This window comes from Dermacentor albipictus, chromosome 7, assembly GCF_038994185.2.
Source record: "Dermacentor albipictus isolate Rhodes 1998 colony chromosome 7, USDA_Dalb.pri_finalv2, whole genome shotgun sequence".
NCBI lineage: Eukaryota > Metazoa > Arthropoda > Arachnida > Ixodida > Ixodidae > Dermacentor > Dermacentor albipictus.
The window spans coordinates 127,804,417-127,830,245 of NC_091827.1; the positions used below are offsets into that span (position 1 = coordinate 127,804,417).

General features: G+C 45.1%; 1 long non-coding RNA gene and 1 other non-coding gene across 2 annotated transcripts; both read right to left on the reverse strand.

The window, feature by feature from the left end:
* Nucleotides 1-3,201: 3,201 nt before the first annotated feature.
* LOC139048158 (uncharacterized) lies at nucleotides 3,202-16,522 on the reverse strand. The gene is made up of 3 exons (XR_011507587.1): nucleotides 16,399-16,522; nucleotides 15,336-15,471; nucleotides 3,202-4,383 (listed from the first exon to the last, which is right to left on the reverse strand). It is a non-coding gene; the product is annotated as an uncharacterized lncRNA (long non-coding RNA).
* An 848-nt stretch (nucleotides 16,523-17,370) lies between these two features.
* On the reverse strand, nucleotides 17,371-17,454 carry TRNAL-UAA (transfer RNA leucine (anticodon UAA)). The gene has a single exon. It is a non-coding gene; the product is annotated as a tRNA-Leu (tRNA).
* Nucleotides 17,455-25,829: the final 8,375 nt, after the last annotated feature.

The window sequence follows — 25,829 nt, forward strand, 5'->3', positions numbered from 1 at the left end:
TGAGGGTCTCTTCCTGAGTTAAAGCCCAATACCTCTTCCGCAGCCTGATCCGAAATTCCTCTACTTTCCCTCTTACCGCTAACTCATTGATCGGCTTCTTATGTACCAGTTTTTTCCATTCCCTCCTTTAGTCTAGGCTAATTCGAGATATTACCATCCTATGGTCACTGTAGCGCACCTTGCCGAGCACGTCCACATCTTGTATGATGCCAGGGTTAGCGCAGGGTATGAGGTCTACTTCATTTCTTGTCTCGCCATTCGGGCTCCTCCAAGTCCACTTTCGGTTATCCCACTTGCGGAAGAAGGTATTCATTGTCCGCAAATTATTCCATTCTGCAAACTCTACTATACTGATGGGCGACTTCAATGCCAGGGTAGGCAAGAAGCAGGCTGGAGAAAGGTATCTTGTTTTGACTTTATCCATCGCCGATTCCACGTCTTCATAGAAGCTTTCGACTTGCTGGTCACTGGATGTAGGCGGCTAGACATGTACGGCCTTCAATTTGTACCTCTTCTTAAGTTTTACAACAAGACCTGCCACCCTCTCGTTAATGCTATACAATTCCTGTATGTTACCAGCTATATCCTTATTAATCAGGAATCCAACTCCTGGTTCTCGTTTCTCCGCTAAGCCCCGGTGGCACAGGATGTGCCTGCTTTTTAGCGCTGTATATGCTTCATTTGTCCTCCCAACCTCACTGAGCTCTATTATATCCCGTTTAATGCCCGCTAATTCCTCCAATAGCACTGCTAGACTCGCCTCACTAGAGAACGTTCTAGCGTTAAACGTTGCCAGGTTCAGATTCCCATGGTGGCCTGTCCGGATCCAGAGATTATTAGCACCCTCTGCGGCGTCACAGGTCTGACCGCCGCTGTGGTCAGTTGCTTCCCAGCTGCTGGGGACCGAGGGCCGGGGTTTGATTGTTCTATTCATATAGGAGGTTGTGGCCAATCCTGCTCTGGTAAGAGAGTGCATTACCAGTTCTGGTCACTGGGGTCAGGCCACCAGGCCTGTTTATACAACTGTATCAATGTGGATTTTTTTTATCCGGTGGGAAATTGTGTGGCACCTGGAGAGAGAGAGAAAGAAGTTTAATGACACAAAATGCCGAGAGGTCGGCCTGAGGTATATTCCTCTAGCCAGCTACTCGGCATTGGGGGAAGGGGAAGAGGGAAAGAAAGAGGGAAGAAAGAGGTGCATGATGGGTGACGATGACGATAGAAGGAAGATGTAGAACATATGGCAAGCAATTTGGCATGCTCAAAGTCTGCAATCCAGGCCCGTAATTTTTAAAAAGTTCAGTAATGCCTTGATCGCCTTGAAACTCGACTGAGCATCTGGCCAAGGGCCTAAAATAACGTCCTCCGACAACGGTGCGCTGTCGAGACGCGTAAGGTCCTTGACCAACCTATCACGCTCTTCCACAAACTTAGGGCAGTCACAAAGCACATGACCTACAGTCTCAGTCACATTGCACACCTCACAGTGTGAAGACTCGGTGCGTCGCATGAGGTGCACGTATCTGCGCGTAAATGCTACCCCCAGCCTTAGTCTGTGCAGAAGACTGGCACAGCTTCGTTTAATTTTCGGTGGTAGCCTAAAATTCATGGTGGGGTCCAATCTCTGGAGTCGTCTGTGGCGATTATCCGGATTGTCCCAGTGCTTTGCTGTCAATTTTCGGATGACACTGGAGAGGAGACAGTTGGCGTCCGCTCTTGAAAAAGGAATTGAAAGCAGTGACTCTCGTTCTTCGAGTGCTTTCTTCGCTTCAGCGTCGGCCAGTTCGTTGCCCTGTATACCGCAGTGACTAGGAATCCACTGAAATGTGATCTGGTGGCCGTTTTCTTGCGCTAAAGTGTAGAGCTCGGCAGTTTGAAGAGCCAACACTCTGTAAGCGCTTTCTTTCAACACCACTCTAAGTAGTTGAAGAGCCGATTTTGCGTCACTGAAAACTGTCCATATTTGAGGAGGCTGTCGCGCAATATATTGAACGGCCTCTCTTATTGCCACTAATTCCGTAGATGTTGTAGTCGTCTTGTTATGCAGACGAAACCGTCGAATGACTTGATGCGCAGGCACGACAAAAGCCGCACCAGACGCATACGACGAGACCAAGCCGTCTGTATACACGCTCACCGAGGAGTCATATTCTTTCGACATATATTCAAGTGTTAAATGTCTGAGGCCGACGGTAGGTATTCGCGATTTTTTAGAAATTCCGGGAATAGATAGACGTACCAGTATTTTGGACATTACCCATGGGGGCATATGTGGAAGGTCAGCCGGGGCAAAGTATGCTGGCACCTGGATTTGAACCACAGTCCTCTTGCACGTGAGGCGGATGCTCTACCTCTATGCTATCGCTGTATCGGGGCGCAAGTAGTAAGTAATTATATGGGAAGCGTTTTATTTACTGTAATTGGAGGATTGGAGTGGATTAGTTTGACCACTCAAACAGTGGGACTGGTCCAACTGTCAGAATTCTGACAAGTTATAAGGACTAGAATCGCATAAACCACAACTCTGAAGGAATGGAGTGGGAATAGAATGGAGCACCCCCACTCTGCAATTCTGCACCATGCCGTTAGATCCTGTTCTTGGGCAATGCCAGCACAGCTCTAGAATCACAAAGACGACCGCACTACCAGGGCGAAACACATAGAAGGCCCGTCAGCTGCCGCATGATCACGTGCTGCCAACGAGCAATCCTGCACATCCTATATATATATATATATATATATATATATATATATATATATACACACAGTGCACAGACTGGTACCCTAGGTAGGGGCTAGGACTCGCAAAAACTATAGTGTTCTCCACAACTGTGACGAGTACCAGGCCACCAAACTCCTTGCCCTGTGCACGTTGCTGTCTGTCTTCATGAGCCTAGATCCTGATGCAACCACTGGTGCCACACTGCTATTTTCAAAGGCCACCACTAGGTAAAGTGCCAGGGCCCGCCCAGGCCAGGGGTCATTGGCTTGGTCCAATACACAAAAGACAGTAAACTTCGAATTGACAGGACTACGAATTGGATTAGTAAATTTTAACTAACGCGAACCAATTTGTAACTACTAATGAATTTTCTTCTTCGTGATTGCTAGTAAGATCCGATGTGCCTCGAAGCTCTGTATTGGGACCAATTTTATTCCACCAAAAACATGGCTCCACACATTGTTTGAAAACATGTGAGTGCATATGCTTGTATCGGACAGCAAGAATAAGTAAGAGTCGGTAAGCAATGTCAAATACATGCAATCTGGCTTACAAAACAAAAGAAACTGGTCACTATTTAGTAATAGTTTTCTTTTGTGTGAAACAACTTCACCCTTGAAAAGTTCCTCATTCTACAAAGGTTTATATAGTGAAATATAGAAATATTTGGATGCATTTGAGTTGTCACCTGGCCCAGGGAACTTCTAGTGGTGGTCTGTCTCGATCTCTCAATTCCTGGCACTCCCCAATATTGTCACGTGGGCAGCAAAACTGTGATTAATGAAACGAGCGTTTTATTGGGCGAACTTGTGCCCTCAAAAACAGGCTACACTCAAAGAAGGATGGTAGCGGCAAACACGATCGGCGGTCGTCGAAAATCTGATGAGCGGGTCAAGCGCGTCGGCTTTTATACATCTGTCGTCGAATGTTCCAGAGCAATCGCTGGGACCCGCGTGCCTTTCACAAAGTTTCACATTATTCACGTCGCGCACACATGCATTTAGATAACAGAAGTTGCAGCGAAAGACAGTGGATGGAACCCATCGATAACTTCCAGAAACTTCTTTTACATGCAGGCGCGTCCTGCGCAGCGCGATTACATTTGTTAGGTGGCGAGAAGTGGTCGCCCGATAAAGAAGTACACGTGTCAATATACAGCATGCCTGACTGCTGCAGTGGTCAAGTGCTCTGCAGCTGTAGGAAACCAAGGGATAAGGGTTGATTTCACAATTTATGGCATTTCCAGATTTTTTACTTAGTACGATCTCTACACTATGTCGACACTATGCCACTAGACCATTGCTGTGCTGCAGTCATCATAATATTAATTACTCATTGTATACACAAGCTATACAGCTGGTTAGGCAAAATTTTAAACTCCGCAAGGAAGACAGGACATGAACTGAAACATAGGCGCACACAAAGCACAGGCTTCCAACTGGTTTTATTTCGTGAAAGCAGAGAATATATAAGGTACTTCAAATTAGCAAACCAAGGAGCAATTGCGAATAATTTGTGCATGAGGCAGTGATGAAAAATATCATGGCCATGTATGCATTAAGAGTGCAGGAGAGTCTTAATGTGCCCATCTGAGTAATTCTTTCCTTGAGAATCTCCTCTTGCAGTGCAGGAGCTGCGACAGCAAAAGCTGCTTGCCTCATCTGGAACAGAATAAATTCCTTTCGAAGGCAAGCTCAAAAGCAGAAAGAGAAGTCATCAAAGCATTCCACATCGCTAAGATTTATGACAACTAAGTTAGCTCACCTTCTTGATACCTATCAAGGAAAGAAATAGAATTCTTAGATGGGCACCTTGGGACTCTACTGCACTCTTAATGCACAGGTGGCCTTGCTATTTTTCATATCTGCCTCTTGCACAATTTCTTTGCGAATGTTTTTTGTTTTGCCATTTTGAAGAACCTTATAAACTCTCTGCCTTCACCAAACAAAGCCAGTCGGAAGTCTATACTTTGCGCATGCATCTATGCTTTTGTTCATGTCCTGTCTTCCTCACACAGTTTAAAATTTTGCTGAAGCTACAAGCTGACTAGCCCAACAACATGCCTTACTTCAGTGTCCAGCTGGGCTCGTTGGTAAAGCTACACAATGCCAGCTCAAGTGACCACCGTGTGTGTCTGCTCTTCCGTGTTTGCATGTGGCTCAGCCTTGATTGCATGTGTAGTTTCAATACTAGCTACTATATTTTAACTACTAATATAACTTCTATCTTCAACTTCCAGCTAGACAGAGTACCTCATACTACATTCTGAACATTGCTGCAGTCAAGAAGGATTTCTGTCTAATGCACTGGCCTCTACCACCATATGCCTGAAAAATTAAGAAACATTATGTAGATTCCAGACACAGTCGGGATTTATGTTGCAGGTAAATGGCTATGTAGCGTTGGTTTGGGTTCTTCCAAACATTGCAGTGTTGACCAATGTGTTTGTGTATGGCGAGTGATTGCATATATGACACAAGCTTTGTGAGGAGAGTATGAATGCAAAGGCATGGTTTCTTTGCCTCTTTCCTAACACTGTGGTGGCAGCTGTTTTGACGAGTGGAAAACTTGGCTTATGCAGTATGCGCAAATGGGCACGTGCCTATTCTAGGCCCATCTCATAGAATGGGTATGTGTCGCTGCGACACAAGTATACAAGCCTTACATGTAGTATTAAGATAAGTGTCATATGTCTCTGTGCATACACCTCTTGTCAACGTTCTTCACTAAACAAGCACATGTCACCTTCATCCTCACTGCACAGAGAACAGCTATAGGTGATAAGGTGGCTTCCCTGCATAACATGCCTGTGACATCTGCTACTGCTAGCTTGCCAACGCAAATACGCTTTCCATCATTTGGATTGCAACAATGCATTAAATATGAATGTTTCATAGATTCTCATTAACCACTTTTAACATGTATGTTGGATCTACACGATTCCTTTTTGTACTCCAGTGAAGAAACATTACAGCATAAAGGTACAGTGTCCATGTTGTGCTAGCTGCTACAGTGAGGGGGACTTGGAAATGTGAGCGAATCCCAAAGGTGGTGCATTCTAACAAAGCACCTCGAAGTCCAGCTACAAAGGAAGAATGGGAGAGACTGACATGCTCACAGTTTGATAAGCAACTTGGATATGCACACATGCTCTGACATGTATTATGCACTGTTATACACATGCCACTATCCCATACACACAGCAATGCATTGGGGAGCAAGAAGTATGTGCACGACAGTGGTCAAATGGCTAGAGTGTCAGGTTGTTATGCTGGGAAACAGGTTCGGGGTCACTGTAACATATTTTTGTTTTCAATGCAGAAGACCGAAACGAGTCGGGACGTAAAATTGCCTACTGCAAAGTGCTTGGTATGAAAAAATAATTATTTGCATTAAAAATGCCCAAATCTAGCACATGCAAGTGTGCATTCCCACATACCTGAAACGTTTTGAGGTGCAGCACATTGCAAGTGCAGTGGCTTTGCCACAAGGTTGACGTGTATAACAGTAAAGAGCATAGCAACAATGGTAGCTTTTCCACATAACCGAGGTGCATTGCGGTGCAGCACATTGCAACAGCTGTGGCTTTTACACAAAGCTAATGTGCATAATGCTGCAGCATGATGGAGCATGTTTTTAACAGACACAACATAGAGGCTCTTTACATGCACATCAATGATTTTATGAGCAGCTAAAGTGGTTGTGAATGTTGCAACGATAATGTTTTTGTTTTCACTTTTCAGACTGCATAATGCCGATTTCTACATTATACTAGGGCAAATAAGTAGCTTTTTTATTCTCAATGCCTTTTAAGCAGTGTGGTGTTATCGCGACCACAGTATATTAGAGAAAATATGAAAATTTAGTATAATGCAACTAATAAGCTTTGCTTCTAGTATCATTGAAAATCATATCAAGAAGCTTGGAGAACTGTCTCCTACTGAGTGCACATAAAAAGCATTTCGAAATGGTGGGCTCAAAACACTGAAACTTCAGTCACAGGCTGCATTCTTAGTCTTCCCCCAAATATAGGTCATGACACTGAGACAGCATACATCAGATTCAGCTTGCAGTTGTGAAGTGGCTTGGGAAGTTCACAAATAGATCTGAAATTATTTTAAAGTTCAGGCTATAGCTTGTATGTGCAGTTGTGCCTGCTCATAGCACAACTGGTGCTGTATAGCATACTCGTGATAAAAACAGTTCCCCAACAGAAAGGCACTCCTTTTTGTGCAACTTCCGTGACTGCCTATTAGACAGTCACGAGAGCACGAAAAGGGTTTGAGACTTTTAAGACCAATTTCCTTGAGGCAAAGTTTAGCATGGAGCCAGTTTGGTCACAAGTTATTCCTACTCACACGTCTGTTTTCTTTTTTTTTTCATTTAGTTTCAGGTCCACCTAAATTATTGCCGTCATGACAGTCTTCACATAATATGGTAGCACCAATTGTTGTATTAATCATTCGAGCATCGAAATCTAAAAGTTTGCAGCAGTGTAAAAGGACAGGAGGACAACGGAAAAGAGGAGAAGTATCACATTTTAACATTAGTGGGTTGCAGTGCAACAGAAATAGGCAAGCACTAATTGAGCAACGAGACCACTGGACACAGGAAATGCAGATTTAGTTGAAACACAGCAGCCTGTAAGGAAGAGATGGAACATTAATTCTTTGCAAAGCTTAGTCTGCATCACTATTTTGTATGCCATCGGTGATCATGAACATGCCAGAGGCAAAGCATACTGTTATGGGGATGTTGGAAGTATAGAAAGACTGTATTTACAATATAATGCCGCGAGAACTTGGTCACATTCACAACAGTGGAGGAGAAAATCAACGACGTCTGTTGCACAACTATAGTCGGCAACACCTTTGTTATCGCGTAGCGTGTCGTGTAATCAGTAGCGACGGCAATCGACTTGTTAACTCTAGTCGTCGGAAAAGTGCCAGGCAAGTCAAGGCCTAAGCGAGAGAACTGTTCGGAAGGAACTTCAACTGGATGGAGTCATCCGACAGGTGGTCGGGGAGGTTTCTCTCGGTGCTGACACAATTCACAAGTTGCGACATAAGAGTGCAGAAAGCAGTAGAGACCCAGCCAGAAGAACCGGTGTCGTACGTGATCGTATGTACGCAAAACTCCAAGGTGTCCCGCCGTCGGTGCATCGTGACGTTCAAGAACAGATTGCAGATGACAAGGAGGGACAAGGAGAAACTCAGGGCCATCAGCATTGATAGTGCTGTGGTAGAGGATGCCGTTGTGCGGCACGAACATGCGGCATGTGCCGTCAGTGCTGCTGGAGTGATTGTATTCCGGCGATGATGGGCTGTAAGGACTCGTCGCGTTATTGTTCGCCGTGCATGTCAGTCATGTCAGTGAACGCCATCACGCAGGTCATCGGATCATGCGTAGAAGGATTAAGTGGATCCACGGGGTGACGAGAGGCAGTCAGTGTCCTTTTAGAGGCATCCAGTCTTGTAAGTGACAATAAATGAAAATTCCTGGAGCCACAAAGCCCAGCGACCAAGCCGTCCTGTCGGGTCCCGGAAGGAAGACAGCTGGCAGAGTGCATGGTGGTCTGTAACGATCGAAAATGTGCAGCCGTACAAATATGGCCGGAACGTGACGATAGCCCAAACTAAAGCGAAGCACTCCCACTTGGTGATGGGGTAATTTCTCTCGGCTCCAAGTGTACCAGGCACTTTTTGTGGGCTACATACGCTACAGCATGCCTGTGTTATCTAACATGGGGTCATCTTGTGGACGCTGGAGAGCCTTCAGGCTCAAGCACTACGGATATGTCTTGGCTTGCCACGCTGCACGTCAACTAAGGGCACAATAGCGGAAGCATGGGCTTGTCCTATCGACATATACAGGTCTTGTGAACCTGTGCGAACCTATCTTCGCCTGCTAACCAGACACTCACGCCATCCACTGTCAACGCTTCCAAGCATCAACCTTGACTGTGCTTTTTCTAAAGCTATTGCATGTCACGCAAGCATTGTACCTGCAAGATTCCAGGTAACCGACATCCCCGCGACACCTCCATGGACATTGCCAAGACCACTAGTGAGGCTTCAGATACCCGGAATTAGGAAGAAATCTCACGTTTCCTCCATTGGCTTGAAGCAGCTCACCCTGTCCCATATATTCACTTTATATAGTGGGACTCTAGAAGTATATACCGATGGTTCGGTCACGTCATCTGCCACAACGGCCGCATTTGTCATCCCACAACTTGGTATTAACGATTTCGATTAGACCACAAATCGACATCTACGGCAGCGGAACTTGCGGGAATACGGGAGGCTGTCCGTTTTATGAGAACGCAGACACCCCATAAATGGACAATATTGTGCGATGCCAAATCAGCGCTACAGGCGCTAAAATACTTTTTAAACAAAGGACCATACTATCTGCCCGTGCTGGAAATCGTCGAACTTTATCACAGTGCCGAGTTAAGTGGCCACGTGATCACCTTTCAATGGGTGCCTAGCCATTGTGGTGTTTTTGGTAATGAACTCGCTGACAGTGAGGCAAGATCGGCCTCCCCTTCCTGTGATGAAGTACAGATTGCCTACTTGCGACCTGACACCAACTCCATGATCAAGGCACTCATGCAGGACCTTACAAAGGCTTACAGAGCCCACTCTGATAACATTCACAGACGTCTACGTATGATTGACCCAGACAGTAAATTCTGTTTGCCCCCGAAGCTTACACGGAGCAAAACATCATTGCTACACAGGATTCGGCTCGGCGTTGCTTTCACCCGTCGCTACGCACACCTCATCGGCCAATCGAACAGCCCTGATTGTGTACACTGCCAGATGCCCGAAACACTGCAGCACGTACTGTGCGACTGCCCAGCATATATGCTGGAGCGAAGGACGTTAGACAGTTTCCTAGCCAGCGTTGGCAGACAACTACTGTCGGAGGAAGCTATTCTCGGCCCATGGCCTGACACTGCAATTTCAATGCGTGCAACAAAAGTATTGTTGAAGTTCCTGCAGGACACCAAGCTCGACGAGCAGCTCTAGCGAGGCAACTGTCTCATGTAAATAAGCACTCACCACTTCTCTTATCATCATCATCCATCCCAATACTTTCACTCTCCTTCCCTCTTCCCCAGTACAGAGTAGCAGACTAGAGCGCACTAGCTCAGGTCGACCTCTCTGTCTTTCCTATCAATAAATTCTATTCAATTCACTTCTCTCGGCAGGTGACAGCAGGCAGCAGGCATAAGCTATCACGCACTTGGTACCCTTGTGTTGTTGATCGAGAACAGCGCCGATGCCATGACCGCTTGCACCAGTGTGGACTTCGGTCAGTGCAGATGGATCAAAGTGGGCAAGTATGGGAGGGGTGGTCAGAAACCCGATGAGAGCGGCAAAAGTGTGAGCCTGCTCCGGGCCCCATGAGAATGGCGTGTTCTCCTTTAGAAGATCTGTTAAAGGCTGAGCAATGTTGGCAAAGTTTTTGACGAAACGGCGAAAGTAAGAACACAGGCCGACGAAGCAGCGCACGTCAGAAGCAGAATGTGGCACAGGGAAACTGCGTATGGCACGAACTTTTTCCGAATCTGGTTGAACACCGGATGCGTCAATGAGGTGTGCCAACACTGTAATCTGACGACGCCCAGCTTGACACTTCGTGGAATTCAGTTGGAAGTCTGCTTTTAAGAAGACCGCAATAATGGCAGCGAGTCGGGTAAGTCGGCTGCCGAACATGGGAGAAAAAACAACAGCTTCGTCAAGGTAACAAAGACAGGTGGTCCATATGTAGCCTCGCAGAAGAGAGTCCATCAGACGTTCAAATGTCACTGGAGCATTGCATAGGCCAAAGGGCATGACTTTGAACTGATATAAGCCATCCGGCATGACGGCTGTCTTCTCCAACCATTTCATCAACTGAAATCTGCCAGTAGCTGGATCGAAGATCGATGGACGATAAGTATTTAGCATTGTGCAAGCAGTCCAAGGCGTCATCGATGCATGGTAGTGAGTAGACATCTTTTCGTGTGATCCCATTTAAGTGGCAATAATTGACGCAAAAATGCCAGGCACCATCTTTCTTTTTTCACACGGATGACAGGCGAAGCCCAAGGGCTGGCTGATGGCTCGATGACCCCCTTGCGGAGCGTTTTGCCCACCTCTGGTTGGATGACTCGATGTTCATGCGATGCACGATAGGGACGCTGACAAATAGGATTTGTGTCTCCAGTGTTTATACGGTAGTGAACAACAGATGTTCGGCCTAAAGGCCTGTAGCCAAATCAAAGATGCCATTGTACGATTCAAGCAGGAGACGTATGTCCCTGGCCTGTGTAGAGGTGAGGTTAAGTGCAGCCATTTTTGCAAAGTCATCCGTTAATGAACCAGAGCTGGGAGCTGCAATTGGCACTAATAAACCCTTCTCAGAATGCAGACTCTCAACATCAAATTCAGAACCACTAGAAACGCTGTCCAAGAAAATGCTGGCTGGGATCACTTCAGGGCACAGGCTGAAATTCAGAAGCGGTAAAACGATGTCATTATTAGTAACCGTGACTGGTTCAAAGCACATCGATGATGGGGCAAAGAACATATTCACCATCAGGAACCTGTGGCTGGGCGGTCAAAGTGACGTAAGTAACTGCATCGGGTGACAAACGCACATCGTGAAGTGAGCACAAGTGCGGGGAGGCGGTGCTCGGAGCATCGGCTAGTTGAGGCAGTTCTAACTGAAGAACGCCGGTCATTAAGTCGATGAGAGCAGAATGAGTGGATAAAAAGTCAAATCCAAGGATAACGTTATGAGGGAAGACGATCACAGCAAAGAGAACAGAACTAGGGCGGCCAGCTATACTTGCAGTACACATTCCAAGAACAACCGGCATGCCACCGTCAGTCATATGAAGCACTCGGGCAGCTGCTGGGGTGAGGAACTTCTTTAAACGTCTACGCGGGCTAGCACTCATCACAGATATGTGGGCTCCACTGTTGATGAGTGCTTGGACAGCTATGCTGTCTATTTTAACGCCAATTACACTTATTCTTGTGGGCATCGACAGAGGATTTGCTGCAGCATTAGGCAATGCAGCACCACCTCCGAGGGCTGCATTTCTTAGTTTTACGAACGGGTGTGGCCAAATGCCACAGGGGACGAAAGGCGACATGGCTGCAGCGAACAGGAAGATGGGCAACATGTTTGCGGTGAACGAGACTGGTGTCCGTGCGACGATGGTGAGCAACTGTACCACATGTTCCTAGCAGAGTTGGCGCTGTTAGATTCAGCGGTGGGCGAAACATTTTCATCAAAACGGCTCAGGTTGGTCAGCGTGCGAAGTGTTAAGGGCGACGAGCTGCGACAGTATCAGGCGACATGACCAATGCGGCGGCAGATGAAACATATCGGCTGGTCGTCTGCAGTTGTCCACTCAGTCGGGTTGCGATAACACGGAGAGAAGCGTCGGGATGCAGCAAAAATAGTAGAAGGGTATTTGTTAGCTCTGGTGTTGGCAAGAGCACAGACAGAACATAAACCAATGTTTTCAAGTTCCTGGTGAATGATAGCTTGTGAGAAGGGGACTGAAAATGTAGCATCAGGGATACGCAAACAGAAATGCAGGCGCCATCACATCCAGTTCATGTCAACGATTCACACCACGTCCTCCGATGGCGGTGCATGCCACTGTGTGGGTTGATCTTCACACGTCTGCATTGCAGCAGCATTAGGAAGTCTGGCGAATGGTTGCAAGACGCATCGGCTTTTGGCCTGCTGGAATTCTCAGCACTCTTTAAAGATAACATCAACTGTAGGGCAGCTTTTGCACATGAGCAGATTAAAGGCGTCGTCAGCAATGCCCTTAAGCACATGCCCGACCTTCTCAGCTTCTGTTATGTTGTGATCGGGTTTGCTTGACGACAAAGTGCCAGCATGTCCTGGATGTACAAGAGACAGGACTCCATGGGGGATTGGGCACAGGAGGCCAGTTCCTGTTTTGCATCAATTTTACGGCCGGCTGGTTTGCCAAACAACTCTGTCAACCTCTCTTTGCGTTGGTCCCAGCTTGTTAGCTCATCTTCGTGGTTTTCGTACCACACTTTTGCCATGCCTCTTAGGTAGAACAACAGGTTAACTAGCATACGCGTAGGGTCCCATCTGTTGATTCCACTCATGCGTTCGTACATAGCCACCGACTCTTCAACATCGGCGCCATCGGTACCGCAGAAAGTTCCAGGATCCTTATTTATCACCGCCGCTACTGCGTTGGGGTTATAAATAAGGATCCTGGAAGTTTCTACGGTACCGATGGCGCCGATGTTGAAAAGTGGGTGGCTATGTACAAATGCATAAACTCGGACATGTGAGAAATCGTCAGCGCGTCTCTACGGGACTGCACGGTAGTCGAGGCCGAAGAAGCGGCCGTCGCTCTAGCGGCAGCGGAAGACTATCGGACTAGGTGGTTTTTAACAATACTAACCAACTCCCAAACAGCATGCCGAAACTACATGTTAGGCAGAATAGGTCACAGAGCGCTCCACATACTTCGCTCTGAAGATCACCACACACAAAACCCAGAAAAAGAACAACCAATTAGACACACAATAGTGTGGACGCCGGGTCACACGGACGTGGAAGGCAACCGTGAGGTTGACAGGGTAGCTCGAGAATACACAGCATACCGAGCACCCTCCACCAATGACCTCGAGGAAACTGAGCCAGTCCCCAGAGAATACTCGGCTATCCTAAACCACTATAAGGGCAGCAGGAAGCGGTACCCCCCACTGCATAGCTCTCTCACTAGAGAGGGCTCCATAGCTTGGAGGCTGCTACAGACGGGTGCATATACGAACTTAAACACACTCAGTAAAATACAACCCACACAGTACACTGACAAATGCCCATGGTGCCAGGAAACACCCACGCTCTACCGTATAACGTGGGCCTGCCAGAAAACAAACGCGGCACCAAACCCGAGTGCGGAGCAATGGAAAGGAATGCTCTCTGGCGACTGTCAGGACATCCAACTAGGGCTGATCCGACGGGCCCAGCTGGCAGCGGCATCCAGCAGAGCCCTGGACTAGAGGCAGAGGGTTATTGCTAAAAAGATGGAAGACACCATCTGACTCCGCGAAATTCATTAAATTTTTCTAGAGCTCAATAAACGTTTTTGCTCCTTTTCCAGGATCCTTGGGTTGCACAACCACAACCTTGGCTATGCCCAATGACAAGGGACAGCAAGATGCTACTTTATGCCCAGATGTCACCTCTTATGACATTTCAAGGCAGCGAGGCTGAGACTGAACTGTATTCAGCGGCACTGACAACCATGATGTAGAGGACTGACTTTCCCCCTATGTACAACACATCAGCAGAATAAGAACAAGGAAATGCCCCACACAGGTGCGTGGCACTAAACTGGACGCACTACCTGCTGTATGCAAGAGAGAATTAGGAAGAATGAGCTTCCCATTACTCCTGAGCACCCACCTACAACTGTTTTTATGGGCACAGCATTGAAGCTGCAATTGAGGTAATGCCTAACACCACATGAAATGCAAAGCACAATACGTCAACACAGAGAAACCAAAACAACTGCACACACAACTTCTCACCAAAATAGACACAACGTCTGCTTTATGTTGCATCTGAGCTGAAACGGGAGAATCCCAAACTCTGAGTCACATAACATCTGAAAGAATCAGCTGCTATGAGAGAACCAGTGAGATTAATCTGGCGCGCTATGCACGCATCTGTAGCCTAATGGGTAAAGAATTGGGCTGCTGCACTAAGGACCCAGACTAACGACCCACCATCAGGCACATTACTATTATTGAGCCTATCTGACTGGATGTACGAAGAAGCCAGGAGACAGATCATGATAATGCTTTGCACAAGAGACAACGAAGCTAAACCCACGTTTTCTGCCTTGTGCTTGCAATGCTCTACCAAGTGAGCTTCAATGGCAGTTGTCCCGATATCAATTTTCTTGGATAGCTGCGCATGTGTACTAAGCATAGCCCTAAGAGTGCTGGGCAGCAGCACTCACAGTCATGATGGCGGATGTTAAGTATCCTTTAAAACACCCACACTACAAAGTACATGATCTTAGAAGCTGGCAAGTGGCTAATAAACACTCGTTTTCTACCATGAGGAACCAAGGCAGCCGAAATCAAAACATTTGTAGCTTATGAGCGAGAAAAATCAGGGGAGTCACGCAGCTCAATTTTTTGTTTATAACAAGCATACAATGGCAACAGACTATGAAGCAACAATGACTATATAGAAAAATGGGTTAGAGCTGACGACAATCATTGGCAGCTCACACTATAATGCTTTCTCTACAATGTATTGTCTCAAGACATCTGGCAGCCAATCTTCTGGATTCTTCTACTATGTCTTTTGCAACTGAAATTTTATATGTGTGTAATACTTCACGGCAACTTAGAACACTTACATGGTTAAGCATCTCCATACCTTAAATTTGTGGACCAGCTTTGTCACCTTTCTAGAACAATAACTCCCTGGTGTCATACATCACTCAAACCACTACTAATTAAATCTACCTTTAGATAAGCAGTACCTGCATTAGATGCAGCAGCATACCCTTTTAGCAAATGCATATACATACCACGCTCAGACTGAGCAAACCAAACAAACCAACAGCGACCAGTACTTGTGTCCATTTGTCTTCAACGAGGCAGAGACAGGCCAGGTCTCAATAAACACAACAAATATAAGGTGCAGGTAGAGGAAATAAGCAGAAGCTGTAAAGACAGCAGTAAAGTGAAACAAATTAGACAAATTTGCACACTGTCAGCGATCTGGGCCGAGGACAATTCACAACGTTACTGCCACAATTAGAAGCAAATGCTCCTCATGCAACAAGAAAAAACACGTTTTAGCTGTAAACAGCACGAGTGCGTGGAGTTGGTTGATATTCTAAAAACAGCACAGACAACAATTAAAGCAGACACACTACTTGTGTCATCTGCCTTCTTGCTGTTTTTTAAATATCGGTCACAGTTGCAAAGCTACGCACATGATCTATGAACGAAAGCAACGGACGTGCATATAAAGCTTGGTGAGCCGATTCATATACTCATATATGTTTAATTTTGAAAGTTCCAGTAAAAGCGATAGTAGCAGCAGCAGTAAAGTGGGTTCGTTTACCAGCTCGCTCACAACGTACGCATTGTATGATTTAAGTCGACGGCTCGCAAAGGGGCTACTAAGAAGCTTTAAGTGAAGGAAATACGCTTTCATTATCTCACTGCAACGAATGAAAGCCTCTGACGCCCATACCGCGGTCAGCAGTGAGAAAGTTAATTAAATGCAGCAATGCGCTGCATGGGTAAATAAGAAGGGCATAGCGTAGTCATCCTATAGAGATTGAGAAAAATAGACTTAGGAACGCGATAAACATCATAGGACGACATCCACGCTAGTTGAGTGCATGCATTTCTGGCGCGTGGAAGATGTCGCTGTTTTTTTGTTTATTTTTTTACATCGGTGCAACGCGTAGGAACTGCAGTGTTGAAGGCACGAACGAATAAATTATACTGCGATCACTGCGGGACCTGCGACAACCGTTTCGTGTTCCTTCGAATTTCAAGATCACATCGACCACAGCTCGAATGCGCAACCGGTTTTTTACGTGTCAGCAAGAGAACGGGTAATCGCACAACACTTACCGTTGCTCCAAGTACGTCGCGGTAGCACCAGCAGCTGGGCAACAGAACTTGAAGCTTCTATAAGCATTCGCCAAAAACTAAAAGCGGACCACAGACATACGTACGCGCGCGAACGAGACGCAAGCCATGCGTCTGAGTTCGAGGGTAGTTATTTCAAAAAAGCAAAAACAAACAACCATGTGACGTCACATCCGGTAAAGTCAATTTGTCCTCCTTTCTCACCTTCTCTCAGCTAACGCATGCGCAGAGACCACGGAGCACTCGGGGGCGATGTTCAGGTATCTCCCGAGCTATAGTGTACCCGAGCGGAGCTGTGAAACTGAAGTATGTCTAAGAACGTTGGGTAGTCAGTATGGTAACTCTATGACGCCAAGTGAAAAACGCCATAAGCTCAGTGTTGCCATATAGGGTTTCGTTTATCCGCAGTCTACTGTTGAAGCCCACTTAGCGCGTTTCCACGATTGACGCGTCGCCTAGTTTGCAAGGACTTGTGGGCTCACCTGATACAACGGGCGCGTCGAAATTCGCACGGCTTATTCCGTGCCAGCCACAACCGCGTCGTCTTGCGCTTAGGGACTTTGCGCGCTCGCCTTGGTTTCCCACGACCTTTGGCTATCTGAAAAAAGAATTGTGCTCGTTAGCTGGTGCTAACGGTTGTACGCCGTTCGCGCACCGTGCAACCGTGCACAGGACCCTGTTGAATAAAAAAAATGTACGCACATGCACGCTTGGTCATAGCCTCCTTGCTCCTTTGCGTGTGGTTCGGTTCATCGCAACATGCGTAGCAATCCCAGGATTCGAGCTGTAACGTTGGTGGAAGTAGTCTAGTGAAAGCTAGGATCAGCGCCTGAACTCGCCGCCACTTGGTTGCGTCTGTTTGCGTAGCACGACGCGGACGACAAAAATGAAATAACGTGCGCGTGAACGCATATTTGAAAAAGACAGTGCTTAAAAATAAAAAAAAAAAATATTTGTCAGAAGTGGGGTTCGAACCCACGCCCTCTTACGAGGACCAGAGCTTAAATCTGGCGCCTTAGACCACTCGGCCATCCTGACAAGAACGGTAGTGGCAAATTCAAGATGCATTATAAAGATAAAGCAACATCTTTTATTCTATTTTGGTGCGTATTAGGTGTAGTTGGCTCCTTCACGGTTCCATTGCTAGTCGACAGTTTTTTACAGATGGCGTTTATCGCACTGACAAAGTTCAAGCAGCCTCGGCTTGGCAAATACCACGGCAGCTGCAATGTAGTCCGACCCAAATAGCAGACGCTCTGCTCAGGTGTAACGGTGCCACCTGGGCGCGGTCTTCACTAGCTTCCACAGCGACACATAGAAATGATTGTGAACAAAAGTACGTACTATTGTGAGACAACGTGGATACCTTTATTTACTTTACACCAAGCTTCGTTCTGTAATTATAAAAAATTTATTTCTGCAAAATTTGAGCAAAAACGAACCAGCGTTGCCGGTCGTGGTTGGGACGAACACTGCAGCGGTGAGCGCAAAATCTTTTAAAGCGAAAGCTTTACTGAACTTGCGATTTCGCCGTGGCCGTGCTCCGATCGAGGTGGCACATGACGTCACACTGCGTTCCTCGTCGTTGCGTTCGCCTCCGCTCGTTTCGCCAGCTGCATCGCATTCCGGATAACATGTCGGAGGATTGAAAAGGAGAGCTCGCGTGCGCCGCAACCACAGTTGAGGCGGCAGCAAAGTTGGTTCTGTATTCTATGGTGGCGGCGACAATTCTGATAAGCAGGAGGAGGCCTGGAATGGACACCGGAACGAGATGAAGAGGAAACGAACAGCGCGCCGAACGACTGGCTAAACGCCGCAACATAGCTAGACAACCAGACTAGCTGCGGTAACTTAAATAGCCAAAAAATGATGATTTGGTTCAGCTTCCTTTGGATTTCTAAAAGACAGTGCTTGAATCGTGAGCGTGTGGGCGTGACGAGAGGATCGCGAATATTTTCAAGGTGTTTTCATTGCCTGTCGTGTGATCCTTTTATGTGGTGTAATTAGTCGGTTTGGCAATCTGGTTCATGTGGAAACGGTCTTCGCGTGTAACTTTAATCTGCCAATGTTGTCAAATGTGCTGTTAGTCACATGTTTGGATGACTTGTTTTATGGTGATGTGGTTCGCGTGGATGCTTCGCTGCTTTCGCAAGTAGTAGATGGTTATAGTACTTGTGGTTGTCACAGCGTCCTTCCCACCATTGTTCCCATACTAAACATTCAGGGCAGGAACAAGCATTATAACGTCCCTCGATGGTCGTGTAGGCACCGTGAATCTCCTGGACTATTGGCCAATGCACGCTGGCTGCCTTTGTGGTATATGTATGCGCGGCACTGCGTGTTTGCGCCAACTCTGACAAATAAGGAGCGTTGAAAGCGTGCTCTTTCTGTTACCTGTTGTTCCACCTATTTTGTTTACAAACTCACCTGAATATTTGCTGTTGTGACATGTAGATTTGCCCCATTCTATTATACAAAGATATTATGCATTCAATTGCTGGTCGCCTATGGTTATGTTATAATTTTGCTACAAAATCTTAGCCTGAAGTAAGTTTTACTCCCGAAACGCATTAGTATGTCCTTACAAATTGTTAGTGTACATGCAAAACAGTGGTAACAACTTTATTGAAAATCCGGCAAATTCGTGGCCCGTGGCCTAGGCCGCCCCCGAGTAGGTCCGGAGATCTTGTCTCCTCACCGCCTCACGGGCTTGCTGGATGGCCCATAGTTGAACTTGGAGGTTTGAGTTGTGCAGTAAGGCTTTCCACCACGCCGCAGCCTCATCTGAGGATACTGCATTTCCTCTGCCTATAACCTGACATTCCCAGAGAATGTGTCTAAGATGCATGAACCATGCAGCATAGCTTGCAGTTATCGTCTAAATAGATGTCTGGATATATCTTCCTGAGGTGAATGGGGTTGCGGAAGGTCTTGGTTTGTAACTGCCTCCAGTCTGCTGCTTGGGCCCTGTCGAGGAGTTGGGGGGTGGATAAACATGCCTGGAGTTTTGATAAAATTTTGTAATGTCACAGTACCTGGTCATTCTCTACCTCTCTGTCCATGCCTCCATTGGATTTGCAACTCCGAGAGAGTATCCTTCCACGCATAAGGTAATTATATTTTGGGAGAAGAAAATCATTTTGCCCACCATGATTGCTTAGGGGCTATGGTGTTGAGTTGCTGAACGTGGGGTCAGCCACATTTCGATGCGAGTCAAATACAAAAACACCAGTGTACTTCAGGTTTAGGTGCATATGTTAATAGACCCCAGGTGGTCTAAATTTCTAGAGTGCCCCACTAGGACGTGCCTCGTAATCAGATCGTGCTTTTGGCACATAAAACCCTATAATTTAATTTTTTGTAAGAAAATAATTTTAAGCTTCAGTGCAAACGTTAAGATTCTAAGCCGTGCTCCTGTCATTTTATCTGTATTTTTTCATTGCTGTTCATATGGCTTCCTGGTTCATCATGTCCACTGTTAGCTGACTGTTTAGCTGGCACAAACCAATACCTATTGCTTTCATCTACAGGAAAGAGGTGCACAAAGCACTCTAAGCGTTTAACAGAGTTAAAATTTCATTGCGATACATTAAGGTATTCTTTCTTTCCGCTAGCAGCCAGGAAATGGAACATACTAACAGGTGATACAGACAACAGCTTGTCACTTGAAGATTTTCTATCTAATCTAAGGCCTGCTCGTCCCTCTTGACTCTTGCCATGCAATAATCTTTGCTATTTCATTTGTGTAATTTTTTCCTTGTGAATATATGCCACAAATGCCTTGTTTTTGTATTTTTTAATAACTCGGATACTGCACCTTTTCTACTCTGTACCATTATTGTCACTTAGTATTCAAACTCTGACTTGTTGAGGCTATGTCTTCTCTTAATTCTTTATTTAGGTTCCTGAGCCTTCATTTGTATGTTTCTGCTTTTGCGTTTCATTTTGGCCCTTTCCTGTAACAGCCTCTGAATGAGGTTAACAGTATTGTCCAAATAAAATAAGCAATTAAAGGAAATTATGGTTTGCCAAAGTGGAAATCTCACATGTAGAACATGAAGGAAGCTTGTGTGTTTGACAACTTGATTTGTGCATAAATACCCTGAATACTTGCTGTGGCTGCCTTTGTGATTGTCTGATTGACATGCTCACTGAGAGAAATGCATCAGCTGATATAATTGTTATGGTTTGTAAAAAGACTCAATGTTCTTGTGTAGTTGCCTTGTTTAACTTCCTCTAGCATTTATCAGTGACCTGTGAAATATATAAAACTCATCTATTAGCCTGAGTGAATACTTACCACATAAACTGCTTTCCTTTGTGCAAGTTGATTGTTTTATTAGTATCGTGATATTTGTTTATGTTTGGTTTATTAAAAAGCGTCTTGTGTGTTTTGTTAGGTGGGTAACTTATGCAGCAGTTCATTGAGTAGCTCTACAACTAAGCTTATGCATTCAACTCATCTTTGTGTATTGGAGTTGGAGCAACAAAGAGGTTCACAGGGAGATGTAAATAGTGATGTCAAATAAGGAATGTTTTAGGCTGGAGCCACCGTTGTAACAAACTCATCTTTGTCAACTAATCCTCTTGTTGCAACACTGGCTGCAGCCAGAGGCCTCCCAGGTTTAGCTGATGTTGATCACTTGTAGAACAATCACTATTATAAAAAAAACAGGCTATAGAATAAATTTCCTTATCTACAATAAGGTTTCGACATTTTCTGGTAATAACCCAATGGAACAAAACCATTAAAGGAAAATTTGTCAAAGCTCAAAAAGGCTTACATTCAAGTGTAATACTGCATGCAGAAAAAAATAGTATTCAGGTAGCTGTCCTCTTGAAGCTTTACTTTACAATCTCAGTAGGATAGCAAGCACCAAGTATGAAAGGATAAAAAACGCATCTGCACTTCTCATCTGACGAAATTTACTATGCTTTTACAGAAATTAAAATAATTGAAAAAGAAGTCGGTATTTACATTGAGATATGAGCAGGTAATCTGTAAGCCTCATAAGCTTATGCCAAGTAAAACAACATGAAGCCCTGAGAGATTAAGCTTTTTAAGTACACATGTTATGAAAGGAACACCAACCTTCTTCACGATGATAAAAATCACTGTAGATCGAGGTTCTCCACATAGTGCAAATATTGTCAAATCTGTTAAGATGTGAATGTGGGCAAGTTGGTAACAGATTTCTAACTTGCTAAAGCACATTACTGTCCTCATCGAACCAATAACCATAGTTTCTTCCACATGTGCATTAATCACATTCAGCACAACATTATATCTATCTTTATCTTTCTTGTTTAATACATTCCCTTCAATAAATTCCACTTGGAAGTAGCACCATGTTTGTCTTGCATGTTTCTTTGTCTAAGTCCCATCATTAACATGCTTTAGCAAGTTAAAATAGTCTGCTAAGCTTTCGTGTTCAACCAGCATGTTCCTTCAGCTTCAAGCGAGCTCTACTTCTCTTGCAAACACTATGTGTTACCTAGAACACCACATGCTATGTGCTCTGTATGATGTTGGAGAGAGATACAGTAGAGCTCCAATGTGACCAGCTGAACATATTAATTATATGTATATATATCGTATTTGTATAACTTTGTTGTGGTGTTGAGAATTTTCTCCATGTGCAGCGACACAGGCACAACACAACATTGCAGTCAGGCTAGTTTGTCCGAATCCGAGGTTAGAGACAGCACTGAAATGATATGAGGAACAGATTATAGTGCTTATGTTATTTGTTTCTCTTGTCTTCATGAGTTTTTTGTTGTGTGCAAAGAGCTTGGATGCAAGAGAAACCAAGTGGGAGCCCATAGCCATAGGTGCAGCTACAATGAAATGGCCACTACACATTGGAGAAGTTTTGGGTACCTGAAACAAAGTTGTCAGAAAACTCTCTTTGCTATAGAAGCCCCCTGAACTTTGACACAACAGACCTTCGGAAACATACCTGCAGAAGCACCTTCACATGCAAAAGTGTGATAAGGTTATGTGCATCTGTGGAAAGACATATGCAACTGCAGGGGGAAAAGTATTCATAACTAAATAAGAACCAAGACAAAGACAAATGTCTAGGTATTCTTGCGTACTCCAAAGTACCTTTTGAAGCAGTGCACCTTTTCTTTGCTGATGTTCGGAACAGAAAATATGTCACTTGTATAAGCTTGTCCTACTGTGTATGGTGAATGCATGACCGCATGACCACCCTACAAAAGAGGTCACGAATGCCGTTACTTCCCTTTAGGAAAGTAACATCTTCAGAAGCACTAAAACTTTTGCAACTGACAATGGAAGTGCTTTAAGTATTTAAGACTTGGATGGAGGCCTGCAGGCTAACCTTTCAATAAAACATCTGCCAAAAATTTCTATTGCCCACTTTTCCTATTATTAGAACGAATGTTGGAGCTCTACGGGTTTGAATACTGTACAAAGAGAGAAACACAGGCCACAGCACTGTAACCTGTTGTTTAGCGCTGTATCCTGCTCGTAATCATGAACCAACCAGCCCAAATGTGTACTCTTCTACTCCTCTGAATACTGTTGTTGAATGTTCCTTATTACTCTGAGTGCCAATGTACGTGCATGCATACAAGTTCCTCATATGACTGCAGGCCATAACGATGCACTTCCTAAGCGAGAATTACCCATTTGTCTTTTGTGAGGTGAAAATGTGAACGCACAGTTCCGTATTACAAAAGCGTAATAAAAAACAGTGAAGGCGAAAGCGTGCATGCTCAAGAGACATGCATTAAATTAGTTGACATGCTCATTCAAATGCGTTGTTACTTCTCATTACTTGTTTTCTCTCACTAAAGGTTGTAGGTTCAAATGCCTTAAGAGAGAGAAAAAAGCAGGGACAGGGAGGTTAACCAGAGATCATATCCAGTTGGCTACCCTGCACCGGGGGAGGGGCAAAGGGATGCGATAAATGAGAGAGAAAAAGAATTTAAAAAAAAATTAAAGAGAAAAAACACACGGACACACAATACAGAACTGTTTCTGTGGGCACTGTCATGTAGTGTGTGAAGGCGTTCCTAGTGATACACAGTGTCATATGCACCTTAACAATGTTCACTGCAACACACTTTCTTTAGGTACTGTTGAAGCTTGGGCAAGTTAGTGTGACATTCTTTTACAACAGTGCAAAGGACAATAACGAGACAAGTGCACATTCTTGGCACTGTGTATGTGAACTCGTCTCGTCCTTGTCCTTTGCACTGTTGTAAAAGAGTTTCTTTAAGTCTTGTTTTACATGCAGAGTGACCCACCGGTGGGACACGTGGCTATGCCTCTTTCTTTTACTCCAAAGAGATGGTGCTGCTATCTTTGCGGCTGCTGTTTGGCACGTTTATTTGAAAGATGCTACAAACCTATGCTGAACTACAAAGTGCTTGCCAGCAGAAAAGACTAGAAGTCAGTTCCAGTGATAGAAATATTTACTAGTTAGAAAAAAAGGCAAAATTTAATAGGAACATTACCCAGTTTTGAAGTTTTCATCCTACTCATGTTACAGTTGAAGCTAGCTTGCTTCTCAGCTTACTTTGCTTAGAATTAAAGCACAACAAACAGATGAATGACTTGCCAGGGCATCATCCACAGAAAGTGGTCACTTTTCTCCCTCTCACCCTAGTTTTGTTTGGGCTGCTGCTGGTACTGTTGGTTGCATAGCAGCCAGTGCAGTGCCACTGAGTCACGTGCCGATGTGCCAGTTTATTTTAGCGTGTGGACACTCTTTCCCCCACAAGTTTCTTCGATGTTGTCTTAATGAGTGCCAAACAGTGAATGAGCCAGTTCTTGAAATTTTATAATTGGCGTAGAGCTTCCTTCAAGCAGGCCACGAATGTTCCACACATTTATGATGGCACTTTTAACAACCAACTCAACAGCTACCTTTTCTAAGGCAGTTGTGATATGAAGCCATTTGGTCGCTATAGTAGACGCCTTTTTTTTGCTGCTTTGTAATCGAGAACGGCCTGATATTTCGTGATTGGTGTGCCGTCCCTTGTTTTCTTCCCGCTGTCCACCAATGTTGCTTTATATTTGGTGACAGATGTGAGTAGTATTAGAACGGAGCTTTTGTCTATCTACTTCAGTACCATCACTCTATCTTTGGACTGAAGTCTGGTCACACTGCCTTTCGCAACCTTTACTTCAGTGAGATCTTTTCGCAGCCCTTTCCTTGCTGAGCGAACTGTGCTGCAAATGAAAGTGTCTTCCTTTAGAAGGTGAAGAGTGAGCAGCAAGCTCATGTAGAAGTTTACGTATAGCGGGCACCCGACTCCCTTGTAATTTTGCATGAGTTTCAAACATACATCTTAGGCGTTTGCAACACCAACTTGTCACTCACACTTTCCAGCATATGCATCAACCTTTAGTGTGTAACCGTCTTTTGTACATGCTTTGAAGAGCCTGACTCCATGCAACATCCATGGCACTATTGTTTCATCTATCACAACCTCCTTTCCCAGCTCAAGCACAGTGTCAAAAATGTTGGTTCGATTTCTCTACCAGAGGCCGAATCTTAGACATGATCCTGCAAGTTCCAGTTCATTGTCCGCAAAATGCCAGAACTTCAAAAGTAGGAAAAATGCGGTCATGGCTCATGTTTTGACGAATGAGTTCAACACCAAATAGGTCACTTTTTGCCCGTAGTGACTCGGAGTAGGAAGACAGGCGAGCCCAATACAAATCAGTTTTCCAACAAATGCTGTCTTTTCTTCGACCCTGGTTTCCATCCAATTCTTCAACTGTTATTTAAATTTAGGAGTAGGAAGACAAAGGAGACCAATACGAATCAGTATTTGAATAAATGCTTTCATTTCTTGGACATTGGTTTCCGTCCAATTCTTCAACCATGATTTAGATTTGGAAGTAGTTGACTCCAACACTTGTGTGAACCTGTTTGTTTCATTGACCATCATTTGCCAGATATCATTCGTAATAAACAGCGAGTATAAAGACAGGGCATCATGGCTAGATGGCAACTAATTGTAGTGGGCGGCCTAGAGTGCAACATCACACTAGGCAAAGTGGTTGTTGCCAGTGTGCATTTCTCTAGAAATGGGCCAAGAGAAATTAGAGTACCGTGGCCTAAATCATCCGCCTCGTAATCATCAGTCAGGTCCGACTCTCCATTCGACGTGCTGGCTGAGGTCTGTGACGGTTCGTAAACACTGTTTTTGTCACTGCTTTCCCTGTCTGTCCACTGCTGAACATCTGACACTGAAGCACTTGACTCATCAGCCGGTGATCGCGAAGTTGCTGGTGCATTCTTCCGGCCAAAACTAAGTTTCTTGTATTTGTTTCCTCTGCATTGTGCTTTTTTTGCATCCGTAAAAGGCATGAGCATCTATTAGACATGCTGAAAAGTTTGGGAGTAGCAAGAAAAATGCAGATACGTAGT